Consider the following 19,453-nt stretch of genomic DNA (forward strand, 5'->3'; position numbering starts at 1 on the left):
CAACAGTTTTGTTTCCCTCCACTTGGCATTCAAACTCTTGTCCCCAAATAATAATTCATCCATAAACATTTTTTTACTTGCTGACACCACAGGATACTTTAGTCCATCTTTAGTATTATATCTCATTTTCATTTCTTATCTGGCACAATGGTTTTTCTCATTGAGATATATTCCTCCTGGGTGGCCCTTGCATCTCTTTTTCAAAGTTGTTGGAAAACAACAGGGTTTAATAGAAAACTCTGGGGCAGTGTGTGTCAGCCAGGCCTTTAGTGTTTGTTGCTCACTGTCATCTCTAGATCATCCCCAAGTCTGCCTTTCTTCAGCCTGTCTCAAGGCCCCGGCTGGCACTGCCACTCTTGAACAGATGTGTTCTTCTAAAGGGTGACATGTCCTCCAGCTCACCAGGTGTGCGGCCTCTTTGGCAGTATCTCGAGGACACCATGGAGTCAAGGCAGCACATGGTGACCTCAACAAAGACCTCGGCTCTCTGACTCAGGCATGAAATATTTGCTGTCAGTGGTGCATAGAAAATGTAAGGCTTCTGAAAAGTAGCTTTCAAAATAGCCGAGTCGATCACCTCGGTAACTAGGCAAACAGAAAGTCAAGCAAAAAAAAAAAAAGTTTTCTTTTAAACAAAAACCAGTGCCACCCACGTGTGAATAGGTGGCAAAGAGCCTGAAGCTGGCTTGAAACAAAAATTTTGAATGGCTTCAGGAGGAAAAAAAATGCAAAGAGGAGCTATAAGCTTAGGGCTGAGAGAGGAAGTTCCTTTGGCCTGTCCTACTCTCATCCTCAGTGTCTGGAAATGATTCCTGTGCTTTTATTAGGATTATTTGTACTAAACCAGTTCAGACAGAGTAGGAATCAACCCAAATCCACCTCACAAACATACATCAGCCCTGTATCCTTCGAGGGAGGGGGGCTGTGCTAATTTGCTTCCCCTGAGGAGGAAGGTCTGGAGCAAAATGATGCCATGAATTCTTCTTTGGGTCTTAAATACTCTACAACATCAGAAGAATTAAAGTCCAGCCTGAACAAAATTATTAAGAATATGATGTCCTTGTACATTTCTAACTCTACCACTTTACCATATATTTTCCTTGTGGCTAAATATTTTGTGATGGTAATTATGTCTTTCCTCCACTTTTCCCTCCCACTGCGCTTGTCCCATTTAAGTAGGCTCTGCTTTACCTTGCCTCAGGGGAAGTTTGTATTATAATCAGAAAGTAGAAAACCTCCAAGAACTTCTGGCTTTTGCTTTCCAAAGACACAAAGTTTTAGAACACAGTAAATTCACTGGAGAAATAAACGAAAGGGAAGTTTATAGACGGAAGCAGAGTTGTTTTGGAAAAGCTTAGGAAAAGACCAAAATTAAAGGATCTTCCTGATCTAGAGGGAAGGGCCAGAGAGGGAGAAGATGACTGATCCCAGAGGAGCAGAAACTTGGAACTTTCTGGCAGCACCACGGGGAAGGGTTCAGAGAGGTATGACCATGAGACAGATCCAAGAATATGCATGGTCTATGATCCATCTCATGGACTGAGAATCAGTCTACTCTTTCTGTGGTGACCTCTGCAGATCACTAAGAGTTTGCATGCAGCACATCTACTATGGAGACATGCTGCAATTAAAATCAGGGAAGAGGAAAGAGGAAATAAATGAAAACCTTCAAGATTTATTTTATGTTCCTGGGGGACAGGTCAGTTGTCGTACAAAATTATTGGCTTGAACCATGTAAAATTGCTGCTAATCAACCATTTGCTGACCCACAAAAATGGCAATTTCATAGGGCTCACCAGTTAATGAAAAGCTAATTTCTGTACCTTCTGATCACTGGAGGAACCCTGCCTGTCAAAGGGTTTCCCTAAGTAAAGGTCTTCCACATAAACTCTTGCTGCTGTTCCCCTGACATACATGAAGCATCCCTGAGGGCATTGTTATGATCCCTGACAGAGGAAAATCAAGATAGGGTGTGAAGGAGTGAGGTGGCTACAAGCTGGGAGCAAGAAGGATTACAAGTTAAAACACAAATCTACTTAGCAGCCTCTTGTTTTCTCTTTGGGAGGCTCAGTTCTCCCAAATAGCATTCATTTTCTCATTTTTTTCTTTCCTATCTTCAAATATGTGCTGTGCTTATAAGCATGTCTCTGAAAAACAAGGAAGTATAAACTAACATTGGTCCCTTTGCTGCAGAGAAAGCTGTGAAATTAAACCTCTCCATTGATGTCAAGAGAAGGAAAGGCTGAGATTTTATTTCAAGAGTAAACCATTAAAAATATATATTAATAAGTCAGAACTGAATATGCATCCCTGGGATACTACCACCGATGGGGGAAAGGACATTTCTCCACACTGGAGCCCAGATCTCTACTGACAAGCAAAGGGGAACTTCATAGAACCCATTTTACTTGGGTATGTTTTACTGTGAAACTGTCAATCAGCTTCAAAGTCACCTCTTCCATATAGCCTTTCCTTATTACCCTATTCACAATGAGTTCGTGTCTTCTCTCTTTTTCCAAGGAACTTTATGTTACAGAATAAAATTCTTCCTTGGGTAATTCAAACACCACCTATGAGCTCCAGCTGTGTTCATGGCACTTCTTGTAGGCCATATACATGTGTTAAAAAAATGCAATCCTGTTCTGAAAATGCTTAGAGTCTTAAACATCTTGAATTTGGAGGCAGGTTTTACTTGTGCCAACTGTCTTGGTATGTCTTGTGTCCTCTATCAGATTGCAATTTCTTTAAGAACAGGGCTTGTGTACTGTTGGTTCCCACAGAGTTATGTCATATGTAGAGCATATGTCAATGTAGAGCTCCGTGGATGCCTGAACTGGGTTACCAGATTTGGAGGCTAACTTTAAAACTCAATGGACAGATGAACAGCAACTGTGCCATGCTGTGCTTCTGCTCATAAACATTTACTTCTCTTTCTAGGCAGCATCCAGCAAGCTCCTGCAGTGAGGGTCAAAGAAATAATCTCTTTCCCATCCCTCATTCAATCCTCCTACCTCACAAGCAAGATGATCACACTAAACCTGAACATACTGCATAGATGTTAACAAGCACGGACACTCAGTTTTCTCCCTCCTCTTCCCCTCTGCTAACTGCAGAACTACAGTTTGCTTTTTCTTTAAGTACATTCTCTTTAATACAGTCATAGAAATGTTCGTTTCCCATTGTAAGTTCTCTGAGTGAACACTCCACTTCTCCTTGTATGGTGTGATTTGCTCCTTTCTTGATGTTATCTGTCTTGTGAAATAGTACTTCGACTCATGAAGAAATTCACATCCTGACCAAATTAGATTTAAAACTCCAAATGCTGTACATCAAGCCAAGTGTTAGAATTCTAGCAGCAAGGAAGCCCAGTGTCTTCATTTTGTTTCCTCAAAATCAGACACTGAGACAAGAATTTGTATGTAAGGACTTCATAGTACATATGAAGAAGGAGTAAGGAAGGATTCTAGTCTGTTCAGACTGTTGTAACAAAATACCATAGACCAAGTCGCTTACAAACAACAAGAATTTACTTCTCTCAGCTTTGGAGTCTCATCTCTGGGATTAAGATGTCATCGTGGTCAAGTTTGACTCTTCTGAGTTATAGTCTGCTGATATCTTGCTGTGTCCTTATATGGGGAAAAAGAGGGGAAGAGAGCTTTCTTTAGTCATTTTGATAAGGGTGCTAATCCCATTCCAGAACCTTTTTATCTTGCAAAAGTCTCACTCCTAACACCATCACGTTTGGGGTTGTGAATTCAGTCAAAGGAAGGGAAGAAAAGAAAATCAAAAGAGGGTGTGTTAATGAGCAGATGACCACTCTGGGCAACTGAGGCTCCATCCTGCTGAGGACCCTATGGGACACCATGCAGGCAACTAATATCAACTAAGATGGACCCATCCAGAGGCAAAGAGACTGGAGATTACTTACTCTTCTTTGGTTGAAAACTATTCCTGGGCATTAATCTCTGAGTCCATCAATATGCTCCTAAAGTGATAAAAAGTCCTCAAGCAGAGAGGAAAGAAGGTTGAGGTGAGAAGTCCTGGCTTACACATAAAGGTGAAGCTGCAGGTGACCTCTGGAGTGAGTGAGGGGATATAGCCAGGCACTAGGAGCATCTGTTGTACTCCTTGATGTATGATGGATCTGAATACCGAGCAAAACCCACCCCTTAGTGACAGAGAGAATATTGCACCCAGAACTGCACCAGGTCTTCCCAGCTGAGGGTAAGAGTGGGGCTGAAATCCAGCCCAAGTTCTGCTTACCAAAATGCGTGTTCTGGTGTGGACTGCATCCACTAGAAAAAGGGGAAGATCTTTTTCAAAATTGCACAAAAGTGGCAAATAGGCTAGATAGCAATAACCCTGGTTATACTACTCCAACAGTGCAGTAGATCCCAAGACAATATAAGCACTGTGGGGTCTGATTTTATACATCACAATTTCTTTGATGTGGAAAAGAGGGCACCCCTGAACAAAAAGACAGTCAGATTTTGTACTAGTAATAATCCAATTTTGGAAATATAGGTAATTTTTGTCACCCCATTCACAGCAATTCTCCAAGATCCTTTACAATAATTAATTTGTGCTTATCAAGAGCTTTTCCTTCTATTTTCAGAGAAATTTATTTCTTTTTTTTAATATCCCCAAAGCAGCATTTATTTACCCTTTGAATTTCAAAACATTTATTTTAGGTCTGGGATTTCATAATCACCTGTCTTGATTGACATGGGCTGACACACATGGTGCTGTCAAGATACACAAGGACAACTGCCAGAGTTACAAAAAATAAATCCATGATTCTTAAACAATTGCAACCAAAAAAAAGAAAAAAGAAAAAGTTACACATATCAAAACTTTAGATGCATTGCGTTTAAAAGGTTTGTGTACATCATAATTTAAAGAGGCAAAACAAGGTGCTACTGAAACCTCACATCAAAGTTTATTATAAAGCTGATGGAAAGGAGCAAGTTGTCTCTCTGTATCAGCTTTCTTTAACAGTTTTCCACTAGCTGAAGAGAGAGGTGAAAGAGGCTGAATTCATTTTTGCATGCACAAGATGTACTGCTTAACAAAACACTATCAGCTTGTTTTAAATATCAACCATAGCCTGTGTTGGCTAATTCTCCTCTCTAAACTCCCCAATTACTTTTGCCTAGATTTTCCATAGATTGATAGGCATAGTTAAATGCCTCATTCAGAACACACTTCTTTGCACAATTCAAAAAGGGAGCTCCTGTAGGCTCCAAGCAACCATCAGTCCAGCAATGCCCAGGATGATTTATCTGAAACTGCTTCCCAAGAGACAGGAGAGCAGATCTGAGTAGCTGTGCTGCCAATACAGATAGGTTTAGCACTAGATATTTAGTGACTGTGGCAAGGAAGAATTGGTGATGATGGGAATGGTGGGTGAAGGAAGGGCCAGGGATCTGAAGGATCTTCAGTTGCCTTCTCCTGCTTCTTCATCCTGCTGGTCACTTGTCCAGAGGGTGAGGTTGTCTCGAAGCAACTGCATGATGAGTGTGGAGTCCTTAGAGGAATCCTCATTTAATGTGCCCAGCTCAGCTATGGCATCATCGAAGGCTTGTTTAGCTAAGAGGCAGGCCTGCTCAGGTGCATTCTGGATCTCGTAGTAGAACTCAGAGAAGTTGAGAGCCAGGCCCAGCCAAATGGGATGTGTTGGCTGCATGTGCTCTTTGCTGATTTCAAAGGCCTCCTTGTAGGCTGCCTCGGAAGCTTCTACCACACTGTTTTTCTTCTCCCCAGAAGCCACTTCTGCCAAATAGCGGTAGTAATCACCTTTCATTTTCAGGTAAAACACCTTGCTCTCATACTGGAAATCATTGCAGTTCTTGATGAGGAACTTGTCAAGCAGAGCCAAGACATCATTGCACGCTGTCTCCAGCTCCTTCTCAATCTTCTCCCGGTAAGCTTTAACTTTCTCCAATTTCTTTTCATTTCCATCAGACATGGTTTTCTGCTCAATGCTGCTAATGACCCTCCAAGAAGATCGCCGGGCACCAACCACATTCTTATAGGCCACTGAGAGGAGATTTCGATCTTCATTGGAGAGAGTTTCATTCAGCTCTGTCACCGCCTTCATGGCGGAGGCTATGTCGTCATAGCGCTCCGCCTGTTCGGCCAGCCGCGCCCGCTGCAGCAGCTGCTCACGGTCCCCCATGTCGCTCTAGGCCCGGCCTCGCCTCGCGCCCCGCACCGCTCCATCGCCCGCCTGTCCGCTCCCCGGTCGCCGCGGAGGCCGCCGCCGCGCACGCGCACTGGTTCCCCGGCTTGCCAGAGGCCGCAGGGTGCAGGCAGCGCCGCCGCTCGCGCCCTCTCTCTGGCTTGCTCCGCGCTCAGTGGCTGGCGCCCTGGACGCTGCCAAGAGAGGAGAAGCAGCCGCCTCGAAATTTCTTTTTTCCTCCGAATGAAGAAGTGGCCTTATCAAATCACACACCATATTTGCCTATCACTGCTATTTGCCACAATAGCTGTGTTGACTCAGAGAGCATTTAGCTCCACCAGAATCTTTTCCAATCCCTTCTCTGCATGAGTGAATTCCATAGGCTCCCCTGTGCTCCCCACTGGAGGGGGTGGTCTGGGAGTGATGTGCTTGGTTACTTGACTTGCAATTTCATTGGGATTGAGATTCCTTCTTCCTACATTTACAATAGACATGCTGGCTCTGCTGAGTATGTTTCCTGCACTGTCTGTGTTTCTGGGCAAGGGCTTTCAATGTTCTTTTTCTGTTCTACAAACTGTGGTTTGCATGTTTTCCATCTGACTGCTTAATGGCAGGATGCCTTTCTCCACCTCACGAACAAATTGAATTTTCTGATCATAGGTTATTTACTTAGTCTTTGAAATCCTAGAACTTGCCCCAGTTATTCAAACTGAATGAATAACTCCTGCAGCATGAAATGCTCAGGGGTAGTCTCACATAAGCAAACTTAAATCAAGAACCCTTTGCATTCTGATGGCTACAGCACATTATGAAAGACACCCTCGGAGGCTTTTCTGTCTTTACAATTGTTAAACCTTCTGGAATCATGGAAAGTTAGGACTGGACAAGGCCTTTGAGATGACCCCAAAGTATCATCTGATGTCTGTAGCTTGCAGGCCACAATATCTTGTGATATGGGGGAGAGAAATGCTTTCGAGAAGGACCTAAAATATGTTCCCTGGCTCATTATGGTTTTGCTTGAAATGAGAGGAGGCACATGGATGGTGAAGTGCTCTTCATTGGCATTAACATGATATTTGCTTTTCTTGCTTTCTTCACAATTTTTGATAGTAGCTACCCTAACCCTAGGTTCCCTATAGATGCAGTAGGTAAGAGATAGCATTGATGCAGAAACACAATTTGAACAGAGTGAAATTTGGTCATTCTCGTGCACAGGTGGATTCGCCTATTTCCTATAAACAGGGAATGGAAATGAGAGTTCTATGTTAGACAACAGGCATAGGGAGGACTGTGTTGACAAATGGGTAGATTGTCAAGGAGCTATTTGACTCCAAGTGCTGCTTTTATATTTGTTTAATGATTAAATGAGGGACAAGTTCATTTGCTTTCTACATACATATGAGAAACAATTTTATTTGAAATCATAATATCACTTTTAACAATATGTAGTAACCTGTTACCACACTGCTATTTATGTTCTTAACTTAAAATTTGATCCTTCAGTCCTGTAACTACTTCTTGAATTATAATGATTCAGAGATTTTTATAATTTTTTTATGATTAAAATCATGGGATAAGTGACCCGGGGGGGTCAAAAAACTTGAGTTTAAATCCCACTGACTATCCTGTGACCTTAGTCAACTTGTTTCATTCTCTGAGCTTCGGTGCCCCCCTCTGAAAGATTCGGGTTAATAATACATTATCAAAATCTTGAAAGTATTACATGACATAAATAAATGTATAAAAAACTAATGTACTATCTGATATATTACTGATCTGGATCTTATCAAACATTTCTTTCTCCCTCTCTCCGTCTCCCTCTCCCTCTCTCCTGACTTTCCTACATAGCTATATTAGAAACTCTAGTAAAAATACTCAGTTTCTTTCCAAACTTTTTATTTTGAGGTTGCCCGTGAAGATTGCTAATATTTTTCATATTTTCTGCAGAATTTCAGGTTCTGGCTAATATAATAAATCATCACTTCCAAATCTTAACCACTCCTCTCATTTATCCTTAGGGCAAGTGGAGATATGGATGTCAGTTCTCATAACTGACTCCTTGATTTAAGAGATGTCACCCCATAATTTTGATTCTCTCATCATCCCTCTTACAGATGTTCTTTCTTTCTACTGGATGCAGCAACTGTCAAATCCATTCATCAGCCCTTAGCCATTCTTATCAGCTGTGATTTAGCGGCACACATTCTTGGCCATCTGGAGAAACTGGTTGTTGGAGGGGTTCTTCTTCTTGTTATTTTTTTTTAAATAAAACGATTTTGAAGTTCTGCTGCAAATGATTGAGAAAATTCAAAGTTCATTTTGGTGAATGCTAATATTTGCTGGATATATCTAAGGAGTAGACTAGTAAGAAGTTGCTTTGTTAAGGCCCTGGAGTTGTGTCTGGAGGCACATGTTTGCTTTGCGTTCTCTCACCCATGTGTAGAGACACATGGAGCCAGACCACTGTGGAATTCTCTGTGTAGGACTCAGCATCTCATGACTGCTCTAGAGTCTGGATTTCTCCCTGGTCTGGAGAATGCCATGTGTGCCTTAAATCCACCAGCAATATGGCCATGTGGTCTGCACACTCCTCCTCAAAGTAATCTTTTTTTTTTAAGAATAAAATACAGTATCTAAGATGTCAAAGGAAATCCATTATATTGAAACAGTCATCAAAATGTTTTATTTTGATGATACTTCTTGTTATGCTCAAAATAACAAGATCTTGTAGCAGGCCTAATAATTATTATAACTTCAAAGTAGTGTTGAGTATAATCATCATAAATATCTGAAACAGCAGTGAAGTGACATTAGAATACCCATGACTTATACTGGTGACAAAGTCAAAAGAATTACTAGCATGATGTGGCTTGTTTCCTACACTTTCAGTTAAGGGAATGCTAAATTTCAGACATGAGCAAAATTAAAGAGGAAATTTTTTCCCATTTGAGTTTATAGAGCTCCCTGAATTCTACCTTACCAACCCTTGAATGTTCATGGCCTGCAGCTTAAGAATCCTCACACCTCAATTCCCAGTGTGTGAAACACTCTCTTTGGTTAGAGATTCCCACCCTCTGTCCATTATCATTGCCAAAGTTGCAAGGATTGAAGAATCAATTTCTTGCCAATGACAAGAGGCAAAAGCTGAACATTCAGAGCCAAAGCTGTACTTAAGAGAAGGGCCTTTGTCTTTGCTGACAATGAAAGAGATTCACTGTGAAAAGATCATTATGTATCTGTAATGTTTGGTTAATATGCCTTTGAAGGTTCTGGAACACACCACTGGGAGAATTCATCCCCCAACTGCATAACAAAGATTGAAATGGAAAAGGCAGATCAATGTGTTTCACCCACAGAACATAAACACTTTCCCAGTTTATATTTCTGCAGCAGTGAAGTCCTCATGCTAGGTCATGCTGGAGGCCAGCCTTGAGAGAGAACTTGGGATTTTCATCCAGGACTCTGGCTGGGTGTTCCCAGCATTACCTTCTGCCTATTTGTTCTCTGGTGTTTGGTTTTCCATCCCCATCCCTCCTCCTTCACAGCCTGGCTCTGATTCAGCTCTGAGCTGGAGCCCCAAAGGGTTGAGGCTGACTTCCTCTGTGAACCCTCCTGAAGCCACCTAAGCTCTGCCAGGGGAAAAGAGAGAAGTCACAGTGACAGTCACTACCACCTGCCTCCCTCCTCTCTGCTCCTACTCCAAGGGGCCCCACCTCCTCTTGCCAAACCCTGACAGCTCTGCCAGCAGAGAAGCGGCCTTTGACTCCCTCACAGGTCTCCACACTGTGCACTGCTGCCAAGCCACAGGGCCGCTCTAGGAATGTGTTTTTAATATTCATTGTTCACTCTGTCTGTTACCAATGTGTGCACTGCAATTATTGTAATTCTTTGCACATGTGTTGTTATGAAATGAGTGTCTTTTAAGCCATGCCAGGTTTTTTCTTTCTTTCTTTCTGAAACTCAAATATATTATTTTTATCTATGTTTTAGTTAGTCTGCCACGCTTCTTTATTTTATTTCAAAGATCAGTCTGGGTGGCAAAGAAAGAGTGGAGTGTCCACAGAGCAAGGCCTGCCTGCTTTCCTCATGGTGGAACAGTTGCTTTTGATTTAGACTTGTGCGGTCTCTACCTCACTCGCTTGTTTTCCTCTTTCCATGTGCACAAGCTAGCCAACTTTCAGACATCTGCATCCCACATGTGCTGCCCCTGGAGTAGCCATCTGCACCCAGGGGGAGGGCACACCGGCAGTGTGCAAAACACAGATGTGCACACATGTGCACGCAGACGGCATTCAGTTAGATTTCTTCAGTGCTGATTTCTTTTCCTTCTTAGTAGTGAGGAGGGAAAGGAAGGCTAAAAGTCCCATTTTCTTTCTTCCTTTCCCTTCATTCTTTCTTTCATTTTTTTTAACTTCAATTGGTCCTTTTCCAACACAATATAGAAGCTTCAGCCAAAAAGGATTCTATTCTTTCAATTAATTCAAATGCTTTTATGTTTGTTTTTAAATTTTTATCAAAAGAAAATAGCTAATGGAAAAGCCAGATTTTAATACCTGCCATTACTTTTTAAGTTTCCTAGGGCAAGGACAAAGCCTTAGTAAATTAAGAATGACCATTGTTTACCTCTGAGAACTTAGCCTAAGATCCCCAGAAGCTAAATTAAGAATAAAAGAGTGGCAGTGTCCACCCGGCAAACATTGCCAGCTACCCACATGCATATTCCTTTCTTTAGAGATTCTCAGGCTGCTCTCTGTTTTTTGCCAGGCAGAGAAATCTGACACGGTAGCACCCCTGCCTGCTAAGCATTTTACTTTCATTGTTAACTATATCCATTTGTCACCATGAAACATTATTATTTTAAGGTAGCAGGCAAGCAGGGCTGCTTGCTGCATAATGGTGCTGTAGCTCTCGTTGCCAAGAAGGAATCAAAGAAGTGGACGGTGGCTAATGTGGGAAATCACACCGGAGAGAAAGAAACATGCAGAGAGAGACAGAGACAGGGTGGGGGGGGCACAGTCAGAGAAATAGAGAGACACAGGCAGGGGCGGGGGGAAGATACTGGGAGACAGAAAACAGAGACAGAGACCTGCACAGAAAAGCTGGAATTTCCATGAAGAGATTTATAAAAGGATGATATAGCTGTTGCTAGGGAGCTGGGAGGAGAGCAGACAGACACACCATCCACCAAGGACTTTTAAAATAAACCTGCATGCCTTTGTTTGCATCATCTCTCGGCTGAGTAAAGACTAAAAGAAACGTGGGGAAATGGTCTTCTTAAGCACACTATTTTAAGAGCACACTCTGTGCCAAGTGAATTGAGGCTGCTGTGTTGGGGCATGTCTGGGGTCAAAGGCCAGAGTCTCACTCCCCGAGATGCCAAGGCCATGGCCATGCTTATGCAGCTATGAGGAGAAATTCATTTCAGCAGATGACCACTCGAGGATGGGTGACCCAAAGGAAGCAGGTCCCACCTTCCCCTCACTTTATGACCTGTGTGGGCAACCTGAAAACTCAGTTTTATTGTCACTCAAGCATCTGGTGCTGCCAAAACACAGTAATAACTCCACACAGTCCCACTCTAAATGTGGTTGGGTAGGGAGGAGTGGAACGGGAGTCAGCGCTACTCCAGGATCATCTGAATGGCAGCCTGTATTAATCAGGGGTCTCTTGAGAATGAAGAGGAAGAGAGAGAGTCGACAGAATTGGCTAATGAAGTTGTAAGGGCTGGCAAGTCCAAAATCTTCAGGGTAGGTTAGCAGCCTGAGCAATTCTGGCAGAGGTTGGTGTTGCAGTCTCGAGTCCAAATACAATCTAAAGGCAGAATTTCTTCTTCTCCTGGTAACCTCAATCTTTTCTCTTAAGGACTTCAGCTAACTGGGTTAGGCACACTCACAGTATGAAGAGTGGTCTGCTTTATCCAAAGTCTACTGATTTAAATGTTATTCACATCTAAGAAAATACCTTTTCCAGCAATCTCTTAACCAGTACCTGACAAAACAACAGGGTACTCTGTTGAACATAAGATGAACCACCACACAGTCTTATGAGATAACTGGAGTGGGTAATTGCCATCCATTTAATGCATCAACATAGCAAAAATTCAGAAGTCTGAGATAGGCAGATCTTTGCAGTGGAGTCAGGGTAGTAGAAGCTGGGACCTTTATCTAGCATGGTTGTTAGATGGTTGATCTGTCCTAAGAAAATTCCTTCTCAAATTAGGTCTTTGAAAGGAGGTTCCTCTAAGGAATCTATTTCCATTCTGAACTCACAACTTCTCTCTACTTCAGACCCTCTTTGGTCTGTTCAAGTCCATCAGCTAACTGATGAATCTACCACCAGTGGGACCTTCACCTCATCTTCTGGGCCTCTCTTCTATCTGCACTCAGAAGCAATGCCTAATACTTAGGCCTAATACTCACTGAACCATTCTCCACTGAGTTGTGGGCTCCAGAAGGGTAAGAGGTGTCAACTCTGTGTCTATGTGGGAAAGCAAATGCAGGTGCATAAATTCTTGTTCAAATTTCCCTAGAATGAAAGTAATGGTTGCTTACCCTATAAATAGGATTTTCAGAGTTAGCAAAAATATAAACAAACCAAAAAACTCAATTAAATTTGAATTTTAGATAAATAATAGATAAAATTTTAGTATAAATAGCTCATACTTGGGACATGCTCTTAAAATTATTCATTTTTGATCTGAAATGATTTCTACTTAAATTTGAATAATAAATAATTTTAGTATAAATACATCCCATGCAATATTGGCGACATGTTTATCCAAAAACAATTATCCCTTGCTGATCTGAAATTCAAATTTAACTGGGCATTGTGTATTCTATCTGGTAATCCTCCAAGTGACTTAAATTAGAAGGACACCCCTGCAATTTGTGCAGTATTTTTGTCACAGAGACAATATATCCTGATTTTCTATCAAGTAACTGATATTTTTCCATAAGCAAAGGTTTGGATCTTGCTCCCTCCATAATGAAGCTTCTTGCCACGTCTCATTCCAATACTAACTGCCCTGCAGGGATGAGGCTGCTCCAGTTTTACCCCTCCTTCTAATTGGGGTGGAGTGGGAGGAAGAGCCAATAAATCCTGTTCAGGCAGATGTGTTTCCAGAGAAGGGTTTGTTGACAGCCTCAGTCATAAGACTCAGAACCTCAGAGCTGTCCTGATTCTCCCTTTTTGTTCCACACTTCCAGTGCTTTATTCACACCTGTGAATACATCCTGTTTCTTTCATCACAGCTATGTTCCTAATCCAGATTCATTATTTTTTACTTAGGTGACAACATGAACTTCTGATTTTTTTTTTTTTTGCCTATAACATCTCTCTCTACAGTCCATCTGCAATACTCACTGTCCTGAAGTTCAATGCCATCACATCACTCAAGCAGTCCCAAGAGTCAGAAGGGCTTTGTCTCCAGAATGCCTATATCTTAGTCCATTTCTGTTGCAATAACAGAACATAACAGAATGAGAAATTATAAATACTTGAAGATTATGCAGCTCCCATATCTGGAGGCTGAGAAGTCCAAGATCCAGGATTTGCATTTGCTAAGGGCCTCCTTGCTGCATCACAACAGAGAGAGCAGCCATGTGACCTCAGGTTTCTCTCCCTCTTATACAGCTACAAATGCCATTGTGGGAGCACAAACCTCATGACCTCATCTAAACTTAATTACCTCCCAAAGGCTCCCCTTCCAAATAGTATCAACATGTGAATTTGGGGATCAAGTGCCCATCCATGGACTTTTGGTGTACACATTCAAACCATAGCATCTGCCAACTGAAGTCGTGGATTTTGACATCGAAGCCATTTGTGGAGTCCCTCAAGCAAATAGCTTTAATATCTGAGAGTTATACAATCTCCATTACAATTACCCACTCTCCTCTTTTTGTATGAACACAGTCATAAACAATGGACAACCCCTACATGAATGGGCATGACTTTGTTCCAATGCAATTTTATTTATCAAAACTGATGGATGGAATAGATTTAGCCCTCAAGTTATAGGTTGTCAATCAAACTTGTTCCCTAGGTCCCAGGTCAAGTATTACTTTCTCTGTTAAGCTTTCCTTCATCCCCCAGTTTGAAGTGACTCCTTCCTATTTCCTAATTTCACACTCCTTGCCTCTTTTACACCTCTCTTATGGCAATGTTCACAATCTGCTACATACAGAGTCTTTGCCTTATCTCTGTTGACATGTTTGACATTCCTTGAAGAGGCTGCTGGAATCCTTTTACACAGGTAGATATTTAATTACACAAGGTAGATATTTAATAAGAAAGTTTTGGTAGGAATAACGATGGGAAGCCATTAGAGAATGGATCTACAGAAAGGGCAGAGGATTGGTCAACTACCACTTCCCATTTCTCCAGGAAAAGTGTCAGTTCCCTTGAAAACCAAAGACCCACACCAGTGCATTATGGAGAAGCCCAACTTCCATACCTGTCAACCATCATTTAAAACACTCAAAAGTCCACCCATCAAAAGTAAATTAGCTGAATACTCAATTCCCCAACCAGGAAGGTTGGTATTGCAAATGTATTTAGGCTGAAACCATTTTCCTTTTTTGAAACACACCTAAGTTTTAAAATAAATAGTTTCATCTGATGTGAGTTGCCAACACAATCTTCCAAAATCCTTCCCTTGGGAGAAACTCGTTACCTGCTTCAACTCAAAAGCTGCATGACACCAAAACATCTGAGTTTCTCATAACAAGGTTAGAAACAGCTAAGTCCTGTGTGCTTCAGAGAAAAGATTTCAGAGCTGGCAAGAATGAACTAAGGCAAAGAGCAAAATGCAAACGTTTCTACAACAAAATAGTGAAATTTTAAAATTATTTTAAGTTAGCTATTACTGAAAATTGCAAGCAAATTTATTTCTCTAGTTCTTTAGCATTTTTTTTTTTTGGTGTGTGTGTGTGTTGTTGCTTTTGTTTTTAGTTTTTGTTTTATCGGGTGTTGTTTCTTTTATATTTGTTTTGTTTTCTGGTTTTCTTATTCTTGTTACACTATTATATACTTGATTTTGCTTGTTAATCATTTAAAGTGCATGTCACATGTTCTTAATTAATCTATGAGTTTTTCAAGAGAAGGACACACATTTCCTGTTTCTATATATCTCCTAAAATATTATAACACCAGGGCCATGGTAAATCCTCAACAAGTATGCATTAATAAAGGCATATATAGACCACGTGAACATGTTAGAGTCCTTGGAGGGGAAATTAAGTTACTCAAGTAACTTTTTCAAAAAAGAATTCTTCTTTTCTTATAAACTGGTATTCCTCCTCCTTTCACCACCAATTAGTCCTCTATTTTAAGTCTTGCAGTTTTCATAACAATGAGAGGAAACACAAGTTTTGTCTGAAGCTATGCTTTGTAAGATTTAAAGTTTCTTTTGACTGTGGGACACAACATATCAACACTTAGGTAGATGAAACATAGAATTTCCTTGCTTGCATCTCCAAAGGAGGAAAAGGGGTCTACCATGGGCCACAGAAGAATTACACCTGGAGAAAGGATAGCTGTAAACTAGAGTTGTGGCAGGAAGCTTGCTGCCTGGGGGAGAGCTAGGTTTCCTAAACTTCCTGTGAGTGTGCTAATTTGAATAATTTTCCTGGCCCCAGGCGGCATAGGGCTGTTCTTAGTAGTCTGGTATTTGGCCCTGGGGTGATTAGAGTTGGTGCACTCCCACCCAGAATGTGAGTGCCAGATAAGAAAAGTCCTTGAGGGTATGTTGTGCTTCTTTAGGGATTCAAAAAGGAGAACTGGCTAGTGTCTAACTGGGGCCACAGAACAATACAGCACTTAATATAGCATTAAAAAAAAACTGTAACAGAAGTCACTGACAAAACCCTCCCCTAGTAGAATGCATGTTTCATGAAAGCAGGGACCTGTTCACATTGTGTTTCTCATTGCATCATAATGCCAAGTATGTTTAAGGCATCCACTGCTTTTTCTTGAACAAAAATCCAGATTTTCAGCCCTATTATGAACAGAAAGGTGGCCCTCTGAGACTGCTGGGTTCTGGGTTCTACACATTCAGTAAGTACTGAGCCCTGCAGAGCAGGAAGAAAATTAATGAAGTGTAGCAAATCTATTCAGAAAATAAAATGTGAATCAGGCCAATATTAGTCTGTTGAGGGATTATGTCCATAATTTGGATGGCTCTCATTTTGTTAGAGTGACAGATACAGAGGAAACAAATGAGTATTTACTGTACTGATCAAATCTGAGAGTAAATGAACATTTTGGTTAAGAGAAATGGGAACAGGAAATATAAAAAATAACAACAACAAAAAAAAGACCTATTGAGCCAGGTAGGTTGTAATGGTTCTGCTTGGGACCAGAAGACAACAACGCTACACAAATCAAGAATAAAAGAAACAGGAGACTCCTTAACAGAAGCTCATCTCCAGGAAGTGTGAGTCACTGGTTTTATAAGATCATGTGGCACTAAGAGCATCTGAAGAGGTTATATAGCCTGTTGGCAGAAAATGACTGAAAGAAAATACAACCTAGATTAGCATAGAGAAAAGAAAAAAGGAAATAATGTCTTGGACTATATAAGTTGTCAGCCCAATTAATGAAAAAAAAAAAGACTTAAATGATATTGCAACCTGTGGCCACCATAGTGTTCCAATAGAAAGTACCATAGAATGGAGGTTTCATGATAAATAGCTGTGGGAAACTACAGCTTAAATAAATTTAGATGGTTTCTTGATCACAGTCTGATTCTTTACTAGGCTAAGATACATTGGGAATCTCCAAGAGGAAAGTGTGATATGAAGTGTTGCAAATAGAACCTTCTGTCACAGAGCAGCTCCTGTAATTCATGGTCTATGGAACACACTTTGATAAAGCCTGTGGAAACGTGAATTCACCCCCTCATACCGGCTACTGGCCTAGCAACACAAACTATTTTATCCTGTCAGAGAACTAAATTCCAGAACATATAAGGACATCCTACTACTTTAAGGACTATCTAGAAAATTCTCATGTCTGATACAAGTATCTATGTCCTTTGAGAGAATGCAACTATCTAGCCCCTCTATGACATTCTTGGGAAAGATGACATCAGCGCTCCTCAGTGCCAAAAAAAAAAAAAAATAGAAAAGTTTGAAGCAAGCTATAGTGAGCAATGAGAGAACAATCTTCCGATCCCACTGTTAACCCCTGTTCTATCATACTCCCATCATCCACTTGATTAAAAGCCTAGGGCATAAAAATCAAATTAAATTCTGGAACCAAAGCAGCAAGTTAAGAATGATATTAGCAACTAGAATTTCAATTTCTGCAAGTCTTTGCAAAATTCAGCAGTGACTTCTATTGAATGAGCATCTAATTAGGACATCAAATAATATCAGTATCAGCATTTAGTTGCTTAGCTTCACATGTCAAGCAGAGGCAAAATCTGTAGTCAGCATTCCAGGAACAGAAGAATGTGATAGACAGGTCTTCACCCAGTGATTCACTCAGCAATTCTGAGAGAAGTGATCTCTCTTTTTTTTGCTATAAACTTTCCTACAAGATCTTGTGATTTCTGGTGCCTTAATGAGAAATTGTCCATTGACATTTTGAATGATTACAGGTCATTTTATGATGACCTTCAAGAAGCTGCTACAATTACTTTTTGATTATTTAGACTTCTTTTAAGTATCTCTTCCGTCATAAACACATAGCCATGAAAGTTAATCTGAGATCATTGATGTTACAAAGAAAAGAGTCCAGAGAGGCTGACGGCTTTCAGTAGCATCTCAAACACAGGCTTCTTTTATTGAATTATATATTGATTACATATCAGTGCCAGATCCTTAGTGCCCTGGCCTTCTTAGTTTTATCCTATAACTAAAGGACTAAGACAGCCTAATCAAAAGGCAGTTTTTAAATTATTTTCAATGCAAAAGGAATAGACTAATGGTTATACAGGTATCCTGGACTCATGTATGATCTTAGCTAAAATAAACTCAAACTTTGGAGAGTTTGGACTAAGAGTGTAGCTTAGTGATAGAGTATTTGCCTGCATGAATGAGGCCCTGGGTTCAATCTCCAATACAGAAAAAAGGAAAAACAGACTAGGAAATTTCACCTTTAGAAAACTTAGGTATACTCATATATCAGGTAGCAAAATTATGAACATTATTCCCAAAGGAGCAAAGAAAGTGAAACTTGTTTATTTTTCTATACCTGTGATAGACATTTCCACATTACACCTTCTATCCTGGTTTCTCAACTTGTCTAACATTTTTCCCCAATTTTTTAAATTTTTAATGAAGAATAATTTTTAATAGATGCATTGATAGGTCTCAACTTTTTATATTTAGCTCCTCCTGTGTCTTGCCTAGTAACATGGAGATGTACATGCAATAAACTTTTTTTCACATTAATTTGTAATTACATCTAAAAGATGTCCAGTAATACCTCTCTCACATTTCTCTATCTTATCCAGAATCAGAATAACAAGCAGCTGCTTTCAAATGTTGCATCATGGCTCTTGCTGATAAACACAGCAGGCTCAGACAAGAGAGAGCTCTGAACCTAATTTCTTGAAGTTTCAGTGGTGGTAGGAGAAAGACTCAATACCATTTCCCCTGCTAACCATTGTTCTGTCTTCCAATTGTGCTGTGGCCTGTACCACACCCTTCAAAATGCATGAGACCACTGAGCCATAGTTTACATGGCCAATAGAAATGTGGGACATCATTAGTTTGTTGGGGAACATGACAGAATGCTAGAGATTAAGCCATCTTGTCATCAATATCATAGAGAACAGCCTGAGTACTCCCATTCTGTGGTTTTGTTATCTCTTGTGTGTTTGATACAGATGCTCCTCCACTTATGATGGGGTTATGTCCCAATAAACCAATTCTAAGTTTAAAATGACTGAAGTAAAAACTGCATTTAATACATTAACCTGGAACATCATATCTCAGCAACACAGCACATTGTAAAGTATTGGTTGTTTCCCCTCCTGATTGTGACTGATTAAGAGCTTCAGCCACTGTTGCTGCCTAGCTTTGGCAGAGAGTATCACACCCCTTATCGATAGACTAGGAAAAAATCAAATTTTGAAATTCAAAGTATGGTTCCTACTGCATATGTATTTCCTTCACATTTTTGTGAAGTGGAAAAATCACAAGTGGAACCATCATTAGTCAGGAACCATGTACAAATGAATACCTGCAGTATTATTATTTTTGCAATAAACTTAGCAGCCAAGAGCTCAAAAAAGTCAAAAGCATATATTTAATGAAAAACTAA

General features: G+C 40.6%; 1 pseudogene; it reads right to left on the reverse strand.

The window, feature by feature from the left end:
- Nucleotides 1–5,280: 5,280 nt before the first annotated feature.
- Nucleotides 5,281–6,178, reverse strand: LOC143410115 (14-3-3 protein eta pseudogene; annotated as a pseudogene).
- Nucleotides 6,179–19,453: the final 13,275 nt, after the last annotated feature.

Source organism: Callospermophilus lateralis, chromosome 11 (genome assembly GCF_048772815.1).
Source record: "Callospermophilus lateralis isolate mCalLat2 chromosome 11, mCalLat2.hap1, whole genome shotgun sequence".
In the NCBI taxonomy this organism is placed as follows: domain Eukaryota; kingdom Metazoa; phylum Chordata; class Mammalia; order Rodentia; family Sciuridae; genus Callospermophilus; species Callospermophilus lateralis.